Genomic DNA, 21,025 nt, shown 5'->3' on the forward strand with positions numbered 1-21,025 from the left:
ATAACATCTTCTACAGGAAGCCTTTCCCAAACCTTCTTAATTCTAGTAACTTCCCTCTTATTTCCTATTTACTTCTTTATTTCCATTTATATCCTTTGTTTCCTATTTATCCTGTATACAACTTCTTTTTGCATATTTCTTTGCTGGTTGTTTCCCCCATTAGATTGTAAGGCCCTCCATTAGTTTATGATCTCCCTGTGGGAAGGGACTGTTTTTTGCCTCTTTTTATATTCCCAGCACTGAGCACAGAGCTTGACATATAGGAGTAGGAGCTTAATACATGTTTATTGACTTGCTGTGAAAATGGATTTAGGCCAACTGTTGCTTTTCTGTTGCATATTTGAAGGAGGTGGTACATTCTGCATTGTAAAATATTTGTGATTCACATAGCTTGTCTAGTTCAAAAGCCCATTTTGTCTAAATTTTACTACACTCCTTAGGCCTATTAAGCCACGGGAGGCAAACTTGGAACCACCCAATGAATGTAGCTAAATATTATTCTCACAGCAGCCTGAGTAACCAGAAATGGAGACAAGAGCTAGGCTGGAGTCACCACTCCTCTCTCTCTCTCTCTCAGGCTCTATTTAATATGATAGCAATGTAATTATAACCTCTTAGTGTTGAAAATCTAAAAACCAAGTACCTACATAATCAGCTAGAAGAAAACCTAGAAAATATGTAGGGTTCTATTCCAAGTCTAACTAATAATTAGCCTGAATAAAATCCTCAACCTCAATATGAGATGTCACTATGAGAAACTGTTAACTAAGTCAAGGTCTCTGGTGTGAGATCCAAGATATGAAATTCCAATAATTCTGAAAATCATTTTTTAACTTATAAATGGACACCAATGACTTTAATGAGGGAAGATCACCTCCCTTAAAACCAGGGATTAAGCTTTGATAGTAAAAGAAGAAACAGGATAAACTAGCCCCTAATTATCATAATTTTTCTTTCCAGCTGTCTTTAAAGTAGAGCTCTAAGTGCAGTCATATCAGAACTAATGGGCTAATGAATATAAAGCTCTTGATTTTTTTGAAGATCAATTAATTTCCATAATCTCTTACTAAGATTCACATGGGGGAGGGAATTTGAGAGAGAAGCTACCATCCCAATGATATGCAAAGTGAGACAAAGGTACACAGAATAAGCATTGAAACCACAATCCACAGTTTCAGCAATTAATAAAAAAAAAAGAAATAACAAAGTTCTAATTAATAGCTAAATAGCAAAATGAGCCAATTTGATGCCCAACAATAATGCTGCATAGTGAGAACTCTAATGATGAAAGAGCTCTACTAAAATTTTATCTTGAGAAAACTGCCCTTAGATGTATTCTAACTTCATAAAACTGAGATTCACACAACAGATATGAGATAAATTTAAACCAGAAAACTCTGTTCATTAAAGCATAAATAAAAGTTAAAACAGATCCATATTTATTTCATAATGGATGGGGCACCATGATAGAAAAATCTAGTCATTGTGTAACCACTACAATTTTTTTCATCTCAGGTAAAATTATGTGGGGTAAAAAGGGATATATAGTACAGTTAACCCTATCAAAGGGTTGCCTCAATGATTAAAAAGAAGAGGAAAAAAGGTTTCCTGATTCATTAAAATAAGCTATCCTAACAATGAATATTTCCTAAAAACTCAATTACATCATTATAATTCAACTCCCAATTAAGAATTAACATTTTTATCACCTAAAATTCTAAAAAATGCTTGTTCTAAAAAAAAAAGTTAGTAGTATTATCAGTTAGCAAGATGCTAACCACTACAGAAAAATAATATTAAATATTCTATTCTTTATACTTCAAAGGATCTGAAACTCATGGAGGTGGGTGGTTCCACAGCAAAAATCCGAATCTGATGCCACATTCCAAACTGGGGATGACTCTGAGTTCTTGAAGGCAATATTAATAAAGCATAAATTGCAGTAGGCTCTACCAAACGTGAAATTCTTCAAATAAGATGACAAGAATGTGTTTGCTGTCTAAGAACCAAACTAGAGAATCATTACCAGTAATGTGGCTCTTGAAATGCACACCAAAAAACTGCATTCAGGAAAATTTACTCCAAGTCTAAAGTAAAGTTACAATAGAAGCTGGTAAGCCATAACACTTACCCACCACCACAATGGTTATTGAACAGGTTTGAAAACCCTCCTTGAAACAGTTCTAATATTTTGGACTTTGAACAACTGTCTTTTCCCATCCAAAATTACCTAGTCTGTGTCCAATTCTTTCAGATTCTAACTTTCTGTTGATAAGGTAACCCGAAAAACTGTGTTAATAGCTGCTAATGCTAACCTTTTATTTCCCAGGTCAAATATAAATTTTACAGAAGCTTTCTAGTAGTAGATTGAACACAAAGCATCAGTGACAAAGTTAAAGAGTTCAGGTATACTGAAACAGGTCAGTAGAGGATGAGAGGTAAGAGCACTTTGGCAGCCTTTAAATCACACTATGCAGGCTATTGTCTATTCCACTTATATTTTAAAAGCTATGTGTCTAAGGAAGCTGTCCAATGGGAATCATTTTGGAGGTATTCAAGTTTTACAACATAAAGAATATTAAACCAATACATTTCTACCCTAATAATACTATGTAGGCTCATATACATTCCGAAGTATTAACAACAACAAGAACAACTCATCAGTTTTCAAAAGAAGAAAATTAAGTAAATAATATATAGGACCATACTAATTACATTATTGCAATAGGAAGAAGCTGGTGTAGAGGTTAAATGAATTACTCCAAGAAACAAAAGTCAAATGGCAATAAAACCCAGGTCTTCTGATCCAAATGCTCTTTTCTTAAAATGTTAACAAAATTCTTGTCAATTCTACAAAAAATGTTTAAGTTATTCAAGATGTATCTGAAACAACATAAAGAAATAATTTTGGAAGTCATCTTGGTTTTTCCCAATAATTTTATTGATAAGACACATTGAACAGAATATAGTTGAAACTTATTCAAGTATTCATCAAAATATAAGCTTCCTATTGAAAATACTAAGGAAAGGAGCAGCAATTTACAAGAAGGTGGGGCAAAAGAAAAGTTGAGCCCAGAATCAAACACTTCCAGTTTCTTTCCTGTTCTAAGTATTGTAGACAGCATAATAGCATAATCTAACAAGTTAAAAAATTCAAAATGATTCATATCATTAACCAAAACACACACACACACACACACACACACACACACACACACACACACACACACACACACAAAGGGGCAGAAATTCTGCATGTCTTACTACATTTTTATGTCAGTTATTTGGCTGCTCCAACAAACAAATACCCATACAAATACACGTGCACGTGTGTGTACATAGCTATATAAAGATCCCTATATAGTTATCTCACATTACCTATCTCCCAAATTGAAAGCACAACTCCTAAACAAAAAGACACTTCAAATTCAAGAACACAGAATCTATTGATCACAATGAAAGGAAAGGGGATATCTGGCATTACAAATTTATTTCACAGAGGCTGTCCTAAAATTATTTCACCTAGACCCTCAAGACTAACACAGTTGGCATTTCACTTTTTTTTTTTTTAAATAAACCCTTACCTTCTGTCTTGGAGTCAATACTGAGTATTGGCTCCAAGGCAGAAGAGTGGTAAGGGCTAGGCAATGGGGGTCAAGTGACTTGCCCAGAGTCACACAGCTAGGAAGTGGCTGAGGCCGGATTTGAACCTAGGACCTCCCGTCTCTAGGACTGGTTCTCAATCCACTGAGCTACCCAGCTGCCCCCACTTTTTTATCAAAAATTCCAGCAATCAATCAAATCAAGAAAATCTGAAAAATTCTAAAAAGAATTCTGGCTATTTCTGATAAGAAAACCCTCCCAAACATAAATAAAACACATAAATACAAAAAAAAAAGACATCAAAATTTGAAATTATCCTTTAGATAGTAATAACCTACTAAGACTCTGGAAACCTGAAAATTTTTCATGATTTATTCTAATCTGAAACACTAAAACTAATTAAGAAATAAATGTTAAGACTTCACAATCAAGCACTGACTGAATGATGCATTACTCCCCACCTCACAAACTTTTCCTCTCAGTCAATTGGTCTAATTGCTATTCCCCACTAAACAACATTCCACTTCCCAATTCCTTACCTTTGCACACACTATATGATACTCAATGTTAGGAAGTTCTCCCTTCTCATTTCTGCCTTTTGGAATTCCCATTGAGAGGCCTTTCTTGATTACAACTTGATTTTGTTAATTACTCTATCTCTGTATTTTAAAAAATACATTCTACTGGGCCAGTAGTGAGGCTCAACTAATTGAGAATCAGACCTACAGACAGTCAGTCCTGGGTTCAATTTTGACCTCAGATACTTCCTACTATGTGACCCTGGGTAATTCACTTAACTAACCCTCATTGCCTCATTCTTACCACTCTTCTCCCTTGGAACTAATATTCAGTGTTGATTCTAGGATGGAAGGTAAGAGGATTTAAAAGAAAAAATTGAATTAATATGTAATCTGAAAAAAAAAAAAGCAAATACAAGTCAATTTTGTTGAGAAGAGGTGATAACAGCTGAGGACATTAGGAAAGGCCTAAATTAGGAGGTGGCCTTAGAGCTGGGGAGTCAAAGAAGAGAAGGTAAGCCATTGCAGGCATGGAAGGCAACTGTGCACAGAAAGAGATGAGATATGGCAATGCTAATCTGGCTGGGACAGAATTCTATGAGGAGTTATATAAAAATAAATGAGAAAAGGGAAGGTGGAGTCAGGAGTTAGATTTCTGAAGGGCTTTAAATGTCAAGCAGAGGAATTTGTATTCCTTTTGAGAAGCAAAAGCAAGGCACTGGAGTCCTGAGAAAAAGTCTTACCTGTGCTTTAGGAATATCCTTTTGCCAGCTGTTTAGAGGAAGCGTTAGAAAATGAAAAGAGTAGAGGCAGGGAGATCATTTAGGGAAGCTCTTGTAATAAACAGACCAAATGAGCCCTGTGCTAAGATGACAACTGGGCCATTAGGTGGTGCAGTAGATAGATCTGCAAGTCTGGAATCAGGAAGACTCATCTTCCTGAGTTCAAATCTGGCCTCACACACTTACTAGCTGAGTGACTCTAGGCAAGTCACTGAATCCTGTTTTCCTCAGTTACTCATTTGTAAAAGGAATTAGAAAAGAAAATGGCAAACCACTCCAGTATCTTTGCCAAGATAATCCCAAGTGGGATCACAAAGAGTCAAGATGACAGAAAAACAACTGAATATAGCAAAAGTGTGATTGTGTGATGTGTAATAATTTGCAAAGCAAGCATGCAACACAAAGCTGAGGACAGAAGAGCTGTCAATCAAAAGGTAACATATTTGGAATGTTACCAGGAAAAACTGTTGGAAGCTAACCCCACAGCTGAACTGAACTGGACTCTCTTGGCTTCTAAGAGAGGAGGGGAAGAAGTTTTGTTGTGTCTGAGGGTGGTAGCTGAACCTGAAGAGCTAATTGTGTCTCTGGACTTGAATTAATCAAGCTGAGATTATCTGGCTGGTTAAAAGAAGAAAGAAGAAAAATATTTGTCCTCCAAACTCTCTGACTGTCCCTGTGTCACAGTTGTGACAGAACTGCCATTTTCCCAATACCCTCCTAACTCTTTGTATAGATTAAGGAATACCCCATCCCTCTTACCTTATCCTCCATCCTGTCCTGTCTTTCCCAATAAACCTCCTTAATTGAGAAAGTGTATCTTCTCTAAACGTCATAGTTCACCTTGAGTACGTTAGAAGGTGACTAAGAGGGGGGAGGAGAAGGGAGGCAGAAGGGAAAGGGTGGAAAACGGGTGACATTTGAGGGAGGAGGATAGGCAAAATCTTGATCAATAGGCACCCCAGCATATCCATTTATTACAGTGAGTAGAGGGAAGGTGGTAGATATAAAGATAGAATCAAAAAGATCTGGCAAATGACCAGGTATGGTGGAGCAAGAGTAAAGAACTCAAGATGATTCCAAGGTTGTAAACATGGATGATGGTAAATTTACAGTGCCATCAACAGAAAACAGACAAAGCGAGGAAGAGAGATGAATATGGTAAGGGAGAAAGACAAGTTCTGTTTTGGCCATAGTGGAATCTGAGATACCTAGAGGACTTCCAACTGGAAATGTCCAATAGGCAGGTTAACTGATTCCATCACTTGACTTCACTTCCAAAACAGCTTGAATTAACTTATAACACCTAGACTGAAGAACAGATGCAAAATATTAATCTCAAGATTCTGAGATCATGAAAAGAGAGAAAAATAATTCTTTTAAATAACCATTTTTAAGGTCTATTCCAGGATGTATATAATCATTAAATAAACATGCTAAAAAATTCCAACTTGGATAAATTAGTCATTAAAAAAGAAACACTTTAATTATGCTGAAAAAAGGTTGTTTCTTCAGCTTATGGGGTTTCATCTAACAAAGTAATCCTATGTCAACAAATCTATAGAACAAATGAATAAGTTAACAAATCTGGAGTGGGATTACAAAGATAAGTATTTAGAATTGATTGCCCAAGCTCAGAGTGTTCCAAACTTAGTGGGTTGGCCCCTTATCTTGGGGAGGGAGAGGGGGAAAAGGCAAAGATAGTGTAGCAAAGCAATAGTCAAAATTATTGACTCTTTTGGATTATAGCTCCCACAGTGTTACTTTTTCTCAATGAAACCAAAGTTCAAATCAAAGTCAATAATCACATGACTAACTGAATTCACTCCAATTGACCTTTATGCAACTTGGAGATATCAATTCCATTCTTACAATCACTTGTTTCAAAAAAGGAATGAGCAGATACCTAATTTTTTTTTTAATTCAAAGTAATTTGGCAGATTTACTTTTAGGCCAAAATGTTAAACATATGATACACCAAAAACCTCAAAATGTAGACTGATCTGAACATAAAGGACACACCATCCAAATAAAGGAAAGAAAATTAGATCAAGAATTTTTCATAACTTTAGCTAGTGTAATAATGATTAGGGAAACAAAGATTATGGGAGATTATAAAAGAAAAAACAGACAATTTCAATTCCCAAAATTTTAAATATTTTTGCAAAAAAGAATTAGGAGACAAAAGAAATAAGGAAAATTTGTACCAAATTTATCACTGATATTCTTTATACAGGAAAACAACATAACAACATAATACTAAAGGCCATTTCCCAATGGCTAAATTTTGTTCATAAATTTATTAAAGTAAATTCCTAATTTTATTTGCACAAAATACATACTACAAAAATTATTTGTGTCAATTGTTTTACAAAAAGAGAGTCTGACACCTGGGGTGAGGCTGAAAGGGGGAGTGTCATTACACAGTGTCTGGAAACCATTGCCTTTGTTTTCAAGAGCTACAGCACTTCCTAGCTGTGTGACCAAGGGCCAATGTAACTCCTTATTAATTCACGGAAACCTGAGTTTCCTTGTTTATTAAAATAAGCATAGAAGTACTTATACGACCTATCTCATAGAACTTTTGTGACAGACATTTTGTAAACTTTACAGCACAATATAAATGTGAGTCTTGTACAGAATAGAAAGATAAAAATGTGAGGGAATTACATTCTAGAAAAACATGGGAATTGAGACTTCAATTCATCTCAAGCTACCTTTACAAATATATTTACTGTTAAAATTTGGTTTCAGACATTTCTATATAGCTGGGTGATCCTGGGCAATACACTTAACCCCCATTGTTTAGCTCTTACCACTCTTCTACCTTGGAACCAATACAGTATTTATTTCTGTGAATCTTAAAACTGTTCAAACTGTACCTCAGAAGATTTGGTTAAGCAAATTCCCCTATTGTAACAATGTGAGAACTTTTAAAATTACTCCACCCATACTTAGTCATACTTTAGGGGAAGATAAAGTTGTAAACTCCTGATGGAACAATGAAAAAGTCCCTAACTCATACTTATAGTAAAGCTAGAACCTTAAGCTAGATCTATTTTTAGATCTAATACAAAAGGGTACTAGGTACCTATAAAAGTTAAATTAATCACTAAAAGGTCAAGAAACTTACAAAAGGCAAGCTTAACAAAAGAGGTGTGAAGTTTTAGTCTACCCAGAGAATATGATAACAAAAGAAGATGTGAACTAAGAATGGTCAGTCCTGGGGAAAACGTCTACTGTGATTGGTAGATGTGAAAATTTAGGGGAGGTGACATAAGAGAAATTTCTCTTTAAAAGGAGCTGGTCTCTCTCTGAACATAGTTGGAGTTTGGAGTTAGTGTGGAGGAGCTGGTTTTCTGAACTTAGTTGGAGTTTTGCTTGGGACAAAATCTTTTGGTAAGTGGATAAAAGACTGACTAGTCTCATTTAAGGCTCAGGCCTAGGCCATTTGGCCTAGGCCCTTCCTACTATTTCCTCTTATTCTCTCTCTCTCTCCCTTTCCTTAATTCCTTCATTTGTATTAATTAAAATCTCCATAAAACCCAGCTGACTTGGGTATTTTCATATTTGGGAATTTTTCCCATGGTGACCACTTATTTTTAATTTAAATTAAGACACTAAAAATTATCTTTACAGTCTTGACAATTCACAGTCTTGAAACCCACATTTTCCAGGTTACATTTCTAAGACAAAAAGGTACGGGTTTAATATATATGTAATATAATAATATGTACTAATATTATTGTTTTATATTCCCTTAACCTATTATGCTATGGTTTCAAATCATTTTGTAAATATGGTGATTTCATTTAAAAAGTAAATAAATTGAGGTGTCGAAGTTTACATTTTTACAATAATCAGGAAATACCTTGATACTATCATCAATCTTAACATCATATAATGTTAGCATAGAAGTAGAAAGGTCTTTGTAAATCATCTTAATCCAGTCTCTTATTTTATATATGAAGAAACATGTACTGAAACCCAGGTCTTGATTCCTAGAATTCAATACTCTTTCTACTGTGTCATGAAGTCTTCTTCTATTAAAAGGATCCTGAAAAATATGAAACGTGGGGAAATCTAGTTTAACTTAGACTACTAAGAACACACACATAAGTATATATAGTGCCTTATGATTATAAAATAAATTTTTAAATCATCTACAAAATGTTGCAGGTAGGATTATTAGAGATGGGGATGCGGCAAAGTCGGGACATTAATACATTGCTGGTGGAGTTGTGAATTGATCCAACCATTCTGGAGGACAATTTGGAACTATACCCAAAGGGCACTAAAAGACTGTCTGCCCTTTGACCCAGCCATAGCATTGCTGCGTTTATACCCCAAAGAGATAATAAGGAAAGCCACGTACGAAAATATTCATAGCTGCGCTCTTTGTGGTGGCAAAAAATTGGAAAATGAGGGGAAGCCCTTCAATTGGGGAATGGCTGAACAACTTGTGGTATATGTTGGTGATGGAATACTATTGTGCTCAAAGGAATAATAAAGTGGAGGAATTCCATGGGGACTGGAACAACCTCCAGGAAGTGATGCAGAGTGAAAGGAGCAGAACCAGGAGAACATTGTACACAGAGACTGATACACTGTGGTACAATCGAATGTAATGGACTTCTCCATTAGTGACAATGCAATGACCCTGAACAACCTGGAGGAACCTACAAGAAAAACCACTATCCACATCCAAAGGAAACACTGTGGGAGTAGAAACACCAAAGAAAAACAACGGCTTGAATATATGGGTTGAGGGGATATGTTTGGGGATGTAGACTCTAAATGAACATCCTAGTGCAAACAACAACATGGAAATAGGTTTTGATCAAGGACACAAGTAATACCCAATGAAATTGCGCGTCAGCTACAGGAAGGGTGGGTGGAAGGGAGGGAGGGAAATATTGTGATTATTGTAACCAAGGAATAATGTTCTAAATTGACTAAATTAATTAATTAAAATGGAAAATTTTTCAAAAAAAAGAAGGCTTATTAGAGAACTTAGTTTGTGTTTAGAAGTATTTTTGCTGTTATTCAATTGTTAAGTCTAGTGTATTAAGGTCCTGCATTTTATCCACCATACCACCTACCTGAAGAAAACAATTAATTGCAAAGGAAAAATATCACAATAGTAAAAGACTTGCTCTCTGCAAGAAAAGAAAATGTTGAATTTTAACCTTTAAGGAGGAAAGTCATTCATGAACCTTTATAAGATTATGCAAAAATGAAATATCTTCCTGACAAAGACTTGGTTTTCTAAAAGGAATTTCACAAATATAATTTTCTACATTTTTCAAATAGAACCTTTAAGGATATTTTTTAAATTACCTGTTATTGTAAAAATAATAGAGAAGTCAAAACTTTCATCATTTGACTAAAGATTTATCCCTATTATCTTGAAAATGCCATTAAAAAGGCTAACACCCATCAAGTTAAATACACATAAATTAGGAGTTCACATAGCTATACCAAAAAATTGTAATCCTTTAATTTTTACAATCCTGGGTAACAGAAAGAACATTGAAAGAGGAGACAGGACAGAAGTTCTGACTCCTGGCTTTGACACTGAATGAAACCTCAGGTAAATCAATCCCTAGTTTCCTCCCTAGTTTAGAAAAGAGTGTGAGAGGTGGGAAGCATATGAGTTATATGTGCTACATATAAAAATAACATATTATTATTATTGGATTTAACTGTAAAGAGCTTGTGTATTATGAAGTGTAATAATTAAAGGGACTGTAGGGATACTGAAGAGGTATCAGGGAATAAGGAAGGTTTTGTAACAAGGAATGGAGAAGTTGAAGGGAGAGAGGGAATATGGCTACAAATGAGGTAAAAGGAGAGTCTGAGAGGCTATCTTTGAAAATTGAGTTTTCAGAGAAATGGGCCACCTATGATAGCCTGAGGGAATGTCTTCTCTATTGATTGATTTTGAAGACACCCCAAGGCCAGTAAGCACAGTACCCCCTGAGGAACAAGTCTCCTCTACCCCCCCCCACCCAGGTCGCAGCAGGGGTCCAATAAGAACCATTTATGGTTGAATGGCTATTCTTAGGTTCTGCTCCCTCTATGTCCCCTGAAATGATAGTTCTCTTATCTGACTGTGGTTTATTTAAATATAAATGAATTTTAATAACAAGTTTGGGTTTGGGAGTTATCAGGGTAGAGGCAATAAGGATTTCCCTATACTTTCCCAGATAGGGTTTGAGTCTCTCTCCGCTTTCGGACTGAGGCCAGACCTTGCAGTCTGGTGGAGGATTTCTTTTATTCCTGCCTATGCTATAGCTATGTTAGCTTTTAAGTTCAAAGTCTTTAGCAATAGGCAGCAAGAGGAAGAAAAGGTTCTGACCTTAAGAACTGGTTGGGCTTGTCTCTTTGGGCTGATGCCCCTAAAGACCTGCCTTAGAGTTCAAACTACTCCCCTTAAATCCTTTTGTTCGATACATATATATTTTTTAAACTTTGAAAAAAAATAACTCTAAAGTATGAATCTATAGCTAATGACAAGTTTTACCAAAAAAAAAAAAAGCCTAATCTAAGAAATACAGTAATCCCAGGAACTAAGAATAAGATCTAAAAACTACATGACAAATAAAAAATATAACCCTACTTCTCTGAACTCTGAATTAGACTTTCAATAGCATCTGAAACAACTATGGACAAAATGTCTTTCAGCACTTTTCCCTTTCCCTCTCTCCTTTCAGTCTGCCCCTTTTTTCCCTTGTCACTCTCTTCTCCTACTGGTCCTTTCCTTTTCTTTCCCTAAATACATACATACACACACACACACACACACACACACACACACACACACACACACAGGTGCAGTTTACAAAAGACTTCTAAATATGCACATAAATATTTTAATCTCCCTAATTTATTTTTCAAGTAAAGTCTCTCAGTGGCATTGTTATCACTTATTCTAAATAACCAATCCCATTGATACCTTCCAGTTAATCCCAAGCAAGTGGTAACCTGTCAAAGGGTTCAGATTGTCAACTTCAAAAAACACTTATTCCAGGGGGACAACTGGGTAGCTCAGTGGATTGAGAACCAGGCCTAGAGATGGGAGATCCTAGCTTCAAACAGCTTCAGACACCTCCTAGCTGTGTGACCCTTGGACAAGTCACTTGACCCCCATTGCTAGCAAGATGGAAGGTAAGGGTTTAAAAAAAAATAAAAAATGCTTATTCCTTCCAGTCATGCAAGGAAGGAAAAAAAAACCCTCCTACTCCAGGCAAGGTGTTTCCATGCTATTAAAGGAAAATAAAATTAGTCTTTACCTGAATGTGCAGTCCTTCACACTTCTGTTACAAATGTCTTGAGAATTAGGTTACTCCTGAGTCAGGTTATGTTAAGTTCAAAAATGGAAACACATCTATGGAATTAAAGCAGAGGACAAAAAACAAAGTTTGTTTCAATTTTAAGTAATTGCATGTCAAAGATAAAAAACATTTTCAAGGGAAATGAAATTTCCACACACTTGCTGAAGCCAAGTAGTTCCTGCAGGAAACCTGTTTTCTGTGACTCAAATCCAGCATAAAAACGTAGGCGGTTCTTCCTGTCTCCCCATCAAAGGTCAGCCAATTGGCTGATGGTGGTTTCAGACAACTTGGATTCAAACCCCATCCCCTCCGTCTGCCTGAGAACTGCCATAGTTAGATCAATGGAGTGAGGGGAAAAGTTTCCTTCTCAATTAAAATGCTCTTCAAAAAAAGTAGTAAAAACACAGACACTGACATTTCCCAGGCCTCAGTTTCCCCATCAATAAAATGAGGGAGTTGGAATTGGATGCCCTCCAACATCCCTTGTAGCTTTAAGTCTGTGATCCTAAAATCCTCTTCATACTATATGTGCCTAAAATTTGATGAAATAAGCTTTTCTAACCATCAAAATGACTTATTGTAAACCTCAAATTTCCTTAGACTTATAATTGTTGAAAATTTCACCATTGGGATATTTCATACTTGGAAAATTTCTTACTGATAGTCTATTGGAATGGGAACTCCATTGGCATGGGAGGTTCCTTCTCTTCCCTTCTTAAGATTACTTTAGGACAGAAACCCTTTGCTGAACAATGGAAAGGACTTTGACCTATGCTTAAGCATAGAACAGGAATTTCTTTGAGTCTTGATTGATTTAGAATTGATACAATGGAGATACTTGGAATAAATCTCCACCCTATTCAGTCCTAATAGGATTGAGTAAGGGCTGCAGCCTAGATCAAAATTTAATTATTCCAATCTCTACCATACTCAAGTTAACAGGATTTAGAAAGGGCTGTAGCAAAGGAGTATAGATTTAATCATTGGAAAATATGACCTTCAACAGACATGTGCAAAAAGCCAGAAACCTCTGGGCGGTCCTGGGTTAAGCGAGAGCCTCCATTGACAGGGAAATTGATGAAGAGTGATTGGTAGATGTGAGGACTGAGGGGAGGCAACTTGGATGGTGTCCTTAAAGATAGGAGGGTCTGGAGACTGAAGGGAGGTTGAGTTTTTGGTCGGTGGTTCCTGGGCTCTGAGGAAGCTTGCTCTGAAGGAAGCTGAAAGTGGGGGCCTCTGAGACTGTTTCTCCATTTTGGACACGTGAGTAATAGGGACTGATCTCTTTTCTTTGCCCCAGCTATCTAAGGGCTTGGGCCTTTTGGCCCAGCCTAAAACAGAGGGGGTATTTAAGCCCTATTCCCTTCTCTCCCCTTTCTCTCTCTCTATATATCTCTAATTCCTTTCTTGCTCCTATTGTAATTAAACTCCAAAAAGGCTGACGGCTGACTTGAGTTTTTCATTTAGGAATTACATAGCTGATTCCTTGGCGACCTTAAATTAATATATATCAGTCTTTTAAAGTGATTCCCTTGTAACATTATCCAGAAGTTGAAGAAACCAAACAGACTTAAGACATGAAAAATATAAGAACCTCAAAAATATCAGACTTTTAAAACAGGATAAAAAGTGAGAGGCTACCATGTCTGGAATTATAATAACCTTGAGCAGAAATGAAGACACAAAACAAGGACTTCCAGTCTTGGTTACCTTAGATCCTCTAGATACCATCCATGACAGGTAAGACTTGCCAAGGCATGCCTAAGAAGAAATGGCAATATCTGAAACTTTAAAAATTGGGCATTTAACAAAATGGGATAGGAACCCAGTAATTTCAAATTGTAAATAGTTTTGCATATAAAACTTGATTTAGTAAACTGTAAAATGCAGACTGATTACAAACAGAATGAACACCACAATAATTGATAGAGAAGCCCCTACAATTCTCTGAGATTTGGGGGGGGGGGGATCTCCTCCATTGTCAATTGGCTATACATTATATTGAAAAATCTTCACTATGAAGTTCATTAAAATCTCTCAAAATAGGATGAGGAAAATTATCCTTGATTTCATTTCTCCTTACAGTATAGGACAAATATTCAGGGCAGACAGTGGCAAGGACTGCTTCTTGTGACCTAAGAGCCACTTAAACAACTGGAAAAAATAAAGTTATTTCTACCCACCACAGAGTCTTACGGTTCTACTTAAAAACTCCTACCTTTTAAGGAAAATTTTATAAATGAAACAAACCCCATCAGAGCAGCAAAGCTTGTGTTATAGCCACCACTGTATTCTCAGAGCTGAACCCAAAGACTTACATAGAGTACATTTTTTTTTTACAGATACTAAGAATATAGCCCAACACTGACCATGGACCTAAAAGGGAGGTTTTCTTTCATAAATAATTAAAGGGCAAAAAGATGACATGGTGGAGGCAGTGCCAGACCTAGACTCAGGAGGACCTGCTTTCCAATCTGGCCTCAGATGTGCCCTACCTGTGTGATCTTGGGCAAGTCCCTTAACCCCATTTGCCTAGCTCTAGCCCTTCTTTCTTAGATTTGTTACTAGGATAGAAAAGAGTGGGGTTTTGTTTGTTTGTTTTGGTTTTTTATTGTTTAGAGTACTCTTGGGCGGGGTACAGAGTTCAGTGAAAAGATATTGGACTTCAAGTCAGAAGATATAGGACTGATTCACCTATGTTAGCCAAATGAATCTCACTGAAGCTTAGCTTTTTTGTGTATAAGATAGATAAAATAAACTGAATACTTAATAAGGCTGTGGTAAAAATCAGGTAAAATATATAAATATATATATTTTTTAATTTAGGAGAAAAATCAAAGTTAGGCAAAAAGAAAAAACTATGTGATAAGCTACGGCACTACTCTCAGAGGAAGGTTCTCTGAAAGCAATGTGATATGTACATGTTTTCAGCAAGTCAATTTCAACAGACTTTTAAAATTTTTTATATGTAAAGGTACTAGCAGACTTTTAAAAACAAATTACCATAAAATAATAGACTAATTACAACGTAAGGGAACATTAGAAATTATCTACTACAAGGTTTCATAAGCATCAGGTACACCTTTCACAATCTGGTGAAACCTATGGACCCTTCTCAAAATGTTTTAAAATGAATAAAAAAAAAACCATGATATTCCCAAGGAAATCAGTTACACTGAAGTACAGTTACCAAAATATTTTTAAGCTCATGGACACCAGTTAAGAACTCTTGATCAATTAAAATTCTCTCATTTTATACATGAACAAGCTGAGATCCAGAGAGAATAAGGCCAAAACTTGTACTAGAAACCAGCTCTCCCAAATCAAGCATTCTTTCCATTAGGACAATTGTATCTCATTACTTTTTAGAACTATACTATGGATAAGATTTGCAAAAGCAAAATAAAACTCAGGAAAGAAGGTGCCATTTAACTATCTATTGAAAGAACAGCAAATGAACAAGTTGACAGCAAAGTACCAATTCTAATATCCCACCAGAAAGTGCTCTGTCCCAAAAGAAAGGGCATCATTTTTTTCCACGTCAATTTGGGCTGTCAATTTGTTTTTCAGAAGGAAAAAAAGGTAAAAGTTCTTTCAAGTTACTTTCCTTTTATCTGGGTCACTTTAACACATTAGTGTGCCAAAAGAAAATTTTAAAAATTTCATTAAGAAACACATGAAGGGGGAAGCTGGGTAGCTCATTGGATTGAAAGCCAGGCCTAGAAATGGTAGGTCCTAGGCTCAAATTTGGCCTCAGACAACTCCTAGCTGTGTGACCCTGGGCAAGTCACTTAACCCCCATTGCCTAGCCCTTACCACTCTTCTGCCTTGGAACCAATACACAGTATTGATTCCAAGACAGAAGGTAAGGGTTTATTTTTTTTTAAAAAAGAAAGAAACACATGAAAATAGATCAAAAATACAAACTACTCCTTTCCCTTAATATACTAAGAATTAAACTATTTCTAAATATTGAGAATTACTTGTATATCAATGATGAAATCATTTCCTCTGACTGTATTGTAATCTTTTCCCAAGTACTGATTTTTAAGCCCCTATCAGAGGATCACAGAGTTAGAGCTGGAAATGCCCTTAAAATGAGATGAATCACCTACAAGACAGGAGATTAAGTGACATTCCCAGAGTCATTTAGCAAGTATCAGAGATGAAATTTGAACCTAGGCCCTCATGAGGCTAAATACAGTAGCTAGTAACAAGCTGCTTCTTACTTTCCTTTCATTGTGTCTTCCTTACTGGCAAGTCTTCAAACAATCCTACAATTGTGCAGGTAGGCAACAAGCATTAATTAAACAAACACAAAGGTGTGTGTATGTATGTATAAAATATGTTAACTTACATTTACATATAAACACCTACTATGTGTTGATCACTCACTGTGCTAACTGCTGGGGATACAAAAACAGGCAAAAAGAAAGACAGTTCCTGATCCCTTGATCCCTAAGGAGTTATAAACTGGAGGGGTGGAGGGAAATATGGTGCAAGCATCCAGAGTCAGGAGTACAGCACAGAGAGAAATGAAGCATAGCTGGTCAGGGATCAGAAATGTGTTGAAGCTAGCTCATGAGGATTCACAAAAACTGATTATTAAATTTTCACTGTGGGCATTCCCATTTTGCAAATGAGGAAATTAGGTTCAACTTAAGGGGCAACAAGAGGAACAGATTCTGAGTCTCCCGATTCCAATCTGTTAAATCCAATACATCTATAATGCCGCTATGTAAAAGATCTATAATTTTCAGTTATTATTTATATATGCCCATTTTGCAACCAAAACTTTTTAAATCGCTTTGCTCATTATTTAAGGGTAGAGTGAATACCAATTAAGATCATCTTTTTCTATTGTATAACATCTCTAGCAGAAATGTAAATACAATTCTCCTGGCCAAAAATCAAGAGCATGTATTATCTAGTTTTTATCAAAACTAAGTCTCAAAGAATCTACTTTAAAAAGTTGTTAAATGCTTTCCTTATAATCTAGAATGTCTTCAAATCTTTACTCTAAAACTATGACCATCATGTTCTTATATCATAATAGTCACATCTGCTGCTCTATAGAACAGAGGTTAAATTGGAAGGCAGCTACAAAACTCAGTGAGCCAAAACCAGATTAAAGTGAATTGAGAGCCAGATCTATAGATGGGTAGTCCTAATTTCAAATCTGACCTCAGACACTTCCTACCTTTTTTATAATGGGCAAGATACAACCCCAATTATACATACATACATACACACACACACACACACACACACACACGAACAGATAATGCTGATCTGTGGTTTTCTAAGTCAACTAGAAGTCCACAGATAGATGGCTCTATGACCCATTCTCAAGATTCTCCTTTTCTAGTTTCTTCCTCACCACTATCCCTGATCTCTCACTCAAAGTAGCCACATCAGTTAGATAGCAATAAAAAATAGATACAATTTAATTCAGAAGGGCAATCAGAATGATACAATAACATAAATTAAACTTTAACACTGTGGCAATTTAAAGTGTATTACCTTATTCTTTATTTACAATGACTATAAGTATCAGCAAAAGACTTCAAGAAGCAGCAATAATTCTACCTGAGCCACATTGTAGCCACTAGGTAATATCAGGGAACCTTCAAAAACATGACATCCTTCTTTAAAATCATCTTACTCTTCTATCCTCCTCCACTTATTTTCCTTTCATTTCTTGCCTATTATTTAGTTCTGCCAACTGTTGTCATTGACCAACATCATCCAAACCACCAGAGATGTCTGGGGGTCCTCAAGATCCTTTCAGGGGAATCACAAGATCAAAACTTTTTGTAATACTATTATATTACTTGCCTATTAAAATATCTTTCTTTTTCAAATTACATATCTATATGAGGCCAGATTTTCTTCATATACTTCAAGGAAAACAACATAGTAAATGAAAGCAGATTTAATGAAGAAGCAGACATGAGAATCCAGCTAATTTCTATTAAAGCCATTCTACATTAAAAAGCTTTGTGAGAAATATTTAAAATAATGCCACTATTTTTGTTTAGGAACAAAAATTTTTTGTAATAAAAAAACGTTATTTGTGTTAACATATAATGGGTTTACTTTTATTTGTTGGTTACATTAAAATTTCCAGGTATCTAACTCCCTCTTCTTCCTGCACTAAAGAAGGCATCGTTTGACAAATAGATATAGACAGATGGACAGACAGACAATGGACAGAATCAGATTTACACTAAATTTTACATGTGTTTATCAGTTCTCTCTCGTGGAGGTAAGACATACACAATATTCTCCAAATATTATTTCTGTTGCATATATAGGGCTCCCCCCCCCCCTTTTTTTTCTTCATCATCTTGGGAAACATACCTAACAGTGGCATTGCTGGGTCTAAGGATAATTTTAAATATACAAATATATTTTTGTCAAACGATGCCTTCTCTAAAGGGGTAATGAGGACTTAACTGGGTATTTTAATGTAACAAACAAATGAATAATTCTCAAAAAAATAACTCTCTGGGCATAGTTCCAGGTTGCTCTCCAAAATGGTTGGATCAGTTCACAGTACCACCAACAGTATATTAGTAACCGCATTTTTCCACATCCTCTCCAACATTTGTCATTTTTTTTTATCATTTTAGTCAATCTAAGAGGTATAAGATCTCAGAGTTCTTTTGATTTGCATTTTTTTGATCAGTAATCAAGAGTATTTTTTCATATGACTATATACTTCATCCAAAAGCTGTCCATATCTTTTGACTATTTATCAATTGCAGAATGGTTATGTGTTTATTTTTAAATAAACATTTTTAAGTTTTATCTATCTTGGTTTCTAACATGGTAAATATCAAGAGATATAGCCCCCGTTTTTAAAAAGTTCTTTGCAGTTTTCAATAATTTCTAAGAGTATAATGAAACACTGATCTAAACTCATGGCTTCAACTATCTCTAGACATACTTTTCCATTCCTTTCTTCCTAACTATGCTCAGAAGTATAACCTAATAACCTCAATAGCCTATTCCTTTTGTAGCTCCTATCTGTTCTACACATTTAGCACTTTAACTATCTTGTATTTATGTATGCCAATCTCATAGCTACCTTTACATAGTATAAACTCCAAAAGACAGTGTAGATGAGTTTATACTCCTGCTACGGAAGTGCTTAGTAAATGTTTTTGATTGATTAAAATCCATGAAGAGGACTTGTTAGAACAATGCCTAGAATCTGATTAAGTGCTAAACTAAAGCCCACAGATTTTTTTAATTGTATAAAAAGAACACTATATATTTAAAATTCCAACATTTTTCAATTTAAGCAGTATAATTTTTTTCTTTTTCAGAATCCTGAATCACAAGTCAAATAAGTTATAAAATATTTTATTTTATTAATTATTAACCTTCTATCTTAGAATCCCTTACTTCAATCAATTAATATTGATTCTAAGGCAGAAGAGCAGTAAGGACTAGGCAATGGGGGTTAAGTGATTTGTTCAGGGTCACACTACTAGGAAATATATGAGGGCCAAATCTGAACCCCAGTGGGCCTGGTTCTTAATCCACTGAGCCAGAGTCACCCAGATGCCTCCTATACAACATTTTACATTTAGATAGTCATTCCATTGCCTTTGTCTATAAGCACATGCATGTTTGTGTGTATAAATGATGTATGTATGCATGCATGAATATATAAGCCATGCTGAAGCAGAATAAAGAAGGCCCAGAACTGAAGAGGCTCAGAGTAAAGGAGACTACATTTAGGTAAATGACATAATGCTTTAATGCATTACAAGTTGCTCCTCAGTTGGGGGAAAGGTAAGGAGAAGAGAGACACATCACATATAAATAGTCTCCAGATGAAGCCTTATGGTTTGTGAATTCTATAATGCTAGAGCCTCTAAGAAATTAAGGCTACAGATGACAAAGGACAATGTAATAATGGGTATATATTTCCAAAGATGGCCAAAGCTCAAGAAAGTGTCTAAAGAATACCACTGTGGAAAGGTATAATCAAAGAAAGAAGGTCAGAATAATAGGAGCTCAACAGTCCAAGAGTCCATTAGTACCTTAAAAATATAAAAAGACCTAGAGCAAATGTCCTTTACCTCAGGATAAGAAGGAATTTTAAGAAGAAATATTTGAGTTTTTAACCTGCACAAATGGATATCCCATCAGGCATATCTCAGATCCACAGTTTGTCTACAATTAGCCAAGAATTCTGTGCCTCAACTGGTCAAACCCCTGGCCCACATTTGCTTTTAGGGTTTCTTAAATGAAATTACTTCCATCATCCAAAAAGAAAAAAACATTTCTCCTTAACCAGTTTCTATCCATCTAGACCAGAATTCTGATAGGGATAAGAGAAATGCTTTAATTTGAGAGAGCACCATAATAAATATTCTTTTCAATGCTTTCTTCTTCAAGCTGAGTTTTTTCTTCTTTTTTTTTAAATAATTCTTACCTTCTGCCTTAAAATCAACACTGTGTACTGATTCCATGACAGAAGACTGATAAGAGCCAGGAAATGGAAGTTAAGTGACTTGCTCAGGGTCACAAAGCTAGGATGTATCTGAGGCCAGATTTGACTCAATCCACTGAGCCACCTAGCTTTTCTCCCGAGTTCTTGCTGTTTGCAGTAACACTTCAGAATATTCCTATTCTGCAAGTAAGGTGATCTAATACTTTGGTATAAAGTGAAATAATCAGTATATTGTGTGAAAGCAAAGCCTATTTCTTAAAACAGCAATGAACTTTTCACTGATTCTCTCTCATGACTCAGAGCAAATCTTTTTTTTAA

At 35.6% G+C, this 21,025-nt stretch overlaps 1 protein-coding gene across 50 annotated transcripts in view; it reads right to left on the reverse strand.

Annotated features, from left to right (window-relative positions):
- SIPA1L1 (signal induced proliferation associated 1 like 1) overlaps window positions 1–21,025 on the reverse strand; it is a 368,156-nt gene that overhangs the window by 313,091 nt on the left and 34,040 nt on the right. For all 50 annotated transcript variants that reach the window (XM_016423170.2, XM_056810730.1, XM_056810732.1 and 47 more), the window contains one exon: window positions 12,196–12,290. The gene's annotated coding sequence lies outside the window, so the exon portion shown is untranslated. The remainder of the gene's footprint in view (window positions 1–12,195; window positions 12,291–21,025) is intronic.

Source organism: Monodelphis domestica, chromosome 1 (genome assembly GCF_027887165.1).
Source record: "Monodelphis domestica isolate mMonDom1 chromosome 1, mMonDom1.pri, whole genome shotgun sequence".
Lineage (NCBI taxonomy): Eukaryota > Metazoa > Chordata > Mammalia > Didelphimorphia > Didelphidae > Monodelphis > Monodelphis domestica.